Source organism: Haliotis cracherodii, unplaced genomic scaffold, assembly GCF_022045235.1.
Source record: "Haliotis cracherodii isolate W230 unplaced genomic scaffold, xgHalCrac1.p SCAF_10, whole genome shotgun sequence".
In the NCBI taxonomy this organism is placed as follows: Eukaryota; Metazoa; Mollusca; class Gastropoda; order Lepetellida; family Haliotidae; genus Haliotis; species Haliotis cracherodii.
Genome location: NW_027266265.1, coordinates 40,083,685 through 40,089,166, shown reverse-complemented (window position 1 = coordinate 40,089,166; position 5,482 = coordinate 40,083,685). Strand labels below are relative to the sequence as shown.

General features: G+C 36.7%; 1 pseudogene; it reads left to right on the top strand.

Moving 5' to 3' along the window:
* The first annotated feature begins 642 nt into the window (after positions 1–642).
* Positions 643–3,180, top strand: LOC139453811 (G2/M phase-specific E3 ubiquitin-protein ligase-like; annotated as a pseudogene).
* Positions 3,181–5,482: the final 2,302 nt, after the last annotated feature.

The window sequence follows — 5,482 nt, the reverse complement described above, 5'->3', positions numbered from 1 at the left end:
TGGTGCAAGTCAAAGCAATCGGAAAACCCAGAAAAACAGACAAATTTGATATATCCATCAGTATTAGAAATTAAAGAAACCACTGAGAGCAAATACTCGGTTTCCTATGTCGACTTATGCTTTGAGATTGACAATAATGGCAGTATTTCTACTAAGCTATATCACAAGAGGGATGATTTTAATTTTGCCATCGTCAACTTTCCTTACATGTGTAGCAACATCTCTTCAGCTCCCGCCTATGGTGTCTGCATTTCAGAATTGCTTCTGTACTTAAGAGCATGTACCTTTTACTCAGACTTCAAAGAAAGACATGCGCTATTAACAAATAAGCTCTTCAAGCAAGGTTACACTGTCCAGGGCCTTGTCAGGTCTTTCCAAACATTATATGGTAGACATTCGGAAGCCTGCACTAAATATGACAAGTCACACTTCAATATGATGTGATGCCATCCCATTTTATGACAATTATGTTGAGTTTTCTAAACTCATGGCAAATTGGCATTTACTATTTTCTTGAAATTTTGTGAACGACTGGTGCTACCGGTAGGACAGGAGAAGCTTACCATTTCGCGAACACCTTATCTCATCGCAAGTCGGTGATTCATTCACAATTTTTCCACACGATTTTGTCTTTCACGTCCAATGGAATCTGTTTCGGCAGATATCGAGTTTGATTGTTCTTTGGCGTTGACGTTATTAATTTATCCATTCACTGATGTAAGTTTTCTTGTTTTAGCTTTACAAAGCGGTCTCTACTTGACAGCGGGGAAGATGATAGCATATTCTGTCGTACACAATGGACCTCTGCCACGGTTTGTCAGTCCACTGCTGTTCAGTACACTTGTTGGCGACAGCCAAATTCAGCCAAAGATTGATGACATCCAAGATGTCGCACAGAGGGAAAGTCTACTGAAGGTCGATTCAAACTCAATTCCCTAATTAGGTTTACATGATGCGTTACAAGATGCGTTACTTAAATATCAACATTTGTGTGGTCCTTTAGTGTCATATATGTTCCATTTATTCAAAAGAAAATGTATCAACTAGAATTATACTTCAGAAATATGTACTGTTTCAACACTGCTATATTTGGGATAGCACTATATGTAATAGTAACGATTCTAGTACTTTGTGGTTGAGTGCCATTCGGGATTTGAACCCACACTTAAGAATCAGGCACCAATTTGCCAGCATTGAAACTTCCACCATGTACCACCTCAACCACTCGGCCACCGGGCATCGAAGCGATTTGTTATCCCCAAAATAACATGTTTGCCTTTGTTCATCAATTAAATGGCATGAATTTACTGTTTGTATGAATTCCATAATTTCTTTTGTCTGAATTGTTAAAACTATAGAAATATGCAATGTTTTCCAGATACGAAATGCAGAGGATATGTCTTCGTTCCTGGATGCCGTAGGTGGTGCTGATCAACTTATCCAACTTGCTGGATGTTACTCTCTTACTCTCTCCTTGGCAAAGAAGGAAGAACTGTGTGATGCCTTGATCCATTTTATTGTGCTTGGCAGAATCAAAGAGTGCCTAGATCAGTATGTACTGCTACCAAGCTTTTCAACCAATGTTTGACCGTTCACTCACTGTCTTGTTAAATCCTTCCAAAAGTTTTATGGTAGACAGAATGATATATCTACCAAATATGACAGGCCGCTTGCAATATATGTGCATGGTGGGTGCTACCGGTAGAGCAGGACACGTTCCCCCTTTTCGCGAACACCTGGTGTCATTCCGATTTGTAATCAGTAATCCATGCATGTATTGTTCTCTTTACATCGCCACAAATGCCCCAATGAATCTGTTTCGGCGGATATGATAAATCACAGCCCTAAGGCGTTGACGTTTACTATTAAATATCATTAATAAGTGCGTTCGTTAGTGTTGGTGTTGCTGAATGGTGTCATAGTGCAGTAATGGTCAAAGTAATTTTAGTATCTGCCACAATTTAATACGCAAAAGTTAATAAAAAACAACAACATACATGTATTTGGAATGTTTTCACAGTTAATTCAGTTATAAATCATAACAACGATCAGACCGATGCACAATTATACACATGAATTTTGACATCTGAGAATTGATCGTTAATGGGATAAAGTATGAAACTGTCTTTAGGAGAACGTTTCAATGAAACAAACACATGCAACAAAAATATATCAAACTCAAATATATTTCATAAAGTGGATAATTTGTGGGTATTGTTCGAGTTAAGGTACATAGTCTTATTTGTTTCCTTACACAAACTACTTTAAGATAACTAAAGTTAATGTCTTCTGGGTTTTATGACATTCATGTCTATTGCATATTAGCGCAAAATATTTTCAATTCTAGATTCCAAAAAGGACTGGGAGTGCTTGCAGAAATGCGTGTTCACATCAAAGAAGTAAGGGGATTTTTCTGTTTCGATGAAAAGTGTGAATTGAACGCTTCCGTGCTTGAAATGGTGTTCAGTGAACCATCCTTCTCCGAACCTGGGAGCAACAGGCGCAGAATGGAAGAAGAGACAGTCAGTTATTGGATGGACTATCTTCTGGACGTAGCAGGTAATGAGATAAGAAAAACAGTCGGACGTTAGTGTGCTTATAATAACTGTCATGGTGAACCATATATATTTATAACAGCAAATTACATGGGGATATCCATATGTAAAGCTAGAACGTGTTTGAGAGTCCAGATAACCAGACACGATCAGGACTGAGAACATGGGCCCTCTTGTGTGTCTATATCACCTGTTAAGATCTAACTGCATTCGCAAATATGTGTCATGATGTATTGTCAAGTGAGTGAATATGGTCGGTTACATATTGTTTAGTGAGTTAATGTGGTTGGGTACATATTGTTTAGTGAGTTCATATGTTTGGGTACTTTTTTTCAAACTATTTTTGTTTGACAAAACTGTATTTTCAGAGGGCACATAATCAGTCACCTTGAGTGACATATTGGTTTTTGCGACTGGCGCGGGATCCATTCCTCCCCTTGGTCTCCATCAACACCCGCAGCTGACATTCCACACTGCAATGGAACTCAACCCTGAGAACAGAGAGAACTTCCCTCCAGCTAACACATGTGCAAATGTATTAGACATTCCAATGATCAGTAATTATAACCTGTTCACAAAAAACATGTATGCAGCAATCAGTGTGAATATCTTCACTTCCGAGTGAAAAGACGGGGATGACTGTGTTTGTCATGAATTGTCTTCCCCCTTTCAGTTTTGTTTTGCATTTGTTTCACTTTTACAGAACTGTTCGGCTATAATCGATTGAGCTTTTAGTCTAATTTTATTGAATCTGTACTACCAAATAGGTTAATTGGTATTGACATCTGATTGTTTAAGAAGATTTTATTTACTCGTGTTCAAAACATTTTTAGACGAATGTCTTATCGTATTATTTCTAATATACAAACCAGGTGTTGAATCTTAAATGGTTTGATGAGGTATATTATTAAAGTTAAGTTTAAAGGAATTGCATGCTTTGATATCAACATGACAATGCCGTGTTCCCTGTAGGGTCAGAAGAGGGATCGTTTGAATCATTTTACATTTTTGTGCTTTTGGTACAAGAGAAACCTTAAATTACTATGACCCTTTTAAATGTGTCTCTTAATGTGAAAATTAAGCGGAATTTGTTTTTAAAAATGAGTTTTTGTTGAGACAAAGAAATATTAGCTCAAGGGTTGTGGCATTTAGTAAACCTGTTATTTTGTAAGCCTGTAAAGAACGTTTATTGTAATGAAACGAAGAAGGATGCAGATATATGTTCTTTCTTTAAAACCCCAAATACGTTAAAATGACCATTGTAAGCAAGTTTTTTGCAGTCAACATGTTTATGTTGTAATGGAAATTAAAGAAAAATATGGATGCTTTTGGTTAAGAATTACTAAGTTTGGGTACAGAAGCTTTAAAACTTACAAATATCACATCTGTTAACATTTTGATATATTTGGATTGCATATTATGAACATCTTGTTATGTTTTAAACAGACAGAATAAATCCTGTTTAATTGATAAAAGAGCCATCAGTTAACAGCTTAACAGGCTATTTTTGTCATTCTTTTAATGTTAATTCGTGAACATTCATTTGTTTCATGTATCTACCTAGACTGATAGTTTTGGGGTACAACGTTCAAAGTACATAATTTGCATTACGAACTGATATAAAACCTATTAACATAGCAAATTGTCATCTGATAATCTTTACTTACATTACCATCAGGGCTTGTAATTCAACAATTTAAGCAATTGTTCCAAAGGTCTGCGACTATAGAATTATAACATTTTACGAATGACGTGTCAGCTTTATGTAATTCAGACATTATGTTAATTATGCTCTAAACTAGTAAACTAAGCTTATGCAAGTAATTGTGTGCACATAAATTTATTGTAGGGTTGCGGCTTTTGTATCAGCAAACATTTGTCAGAAGTGCAATCAGTTGGAAGTTTTAGTTCACATTGCTTGAGTGAATCAATGATAAATTTGGGAAATGGTTTATGTCTGAAACATTAAACGAAAGTTTGTAGTGGCATTTATACATGCTTTAGCTGCAAACTACTAATGTTAAACATAACCATCAATAAGAATACGTGCCTCGTGGAAGGAGGCAACGAGTTACATTTGGTAGGATCATAAAACATATGTATATTACACTTTACTACAGGAATTCGTAGATTTCTTGTCGGAGATGTATATACAGATCAGCTGCTTCTTGAGCATTCGTTGCGGGTTGTAGGTTGTCTCTGCCCATGAGTTTAGTACATATTTCATACACGTCTTCATCACAGGGGATTGTTGAGCGAAGCACAGCTTCCTCAAGGCAGGTAGAGACGTCCTCGTCGGACACAACACAGAGCTGATCTTCAGTTTCCCATAGAGCTGGAGCACTGTACATTTGCTCTGGATGACCACTTGCAACATTGTTTCTTGAGGGTCTAATGCAATGGTTGTTCCAAACGGCAGCCACGGAATCCAGATCATCTTAAAAATGTTAATGTTAAAGAACTGTTTCAAACCGATTTATCTGGTGTAGAATAGGAAATGAAAACAGCAAAAACGTGTTTTATATTGTATTGATCATTGCAGGAAACAGTAACATATTTTATAGTACAGAGAAACATATATGTCGAAGAAAGTTTACATGTATGAAGTCGTTACTTTATGTATGAACAGTTCTACTTGAATGACATAATACAATAAAGTGTACCCGAACAATAGCCATGAAGCAAAACTGGATAAGGTTTTTGTCCAAGAAATCTCCCCTGAATTCCCCAATTTTCCCCGAGACCTTTGAACGTTTCAATCCAAAACTGTGTACATTCCGTTCTTAGAAATGACCACCAGACTTCAATTTTTTGGTTTGATGTACTGGAACCATCAATGAAGCATCTTCTGGCTTGTGGATCTGTCTTGTCACGTCGAAGATACTGTTAATACTCTCGGACGTGTACATTTCCTGTACCATGGTCAG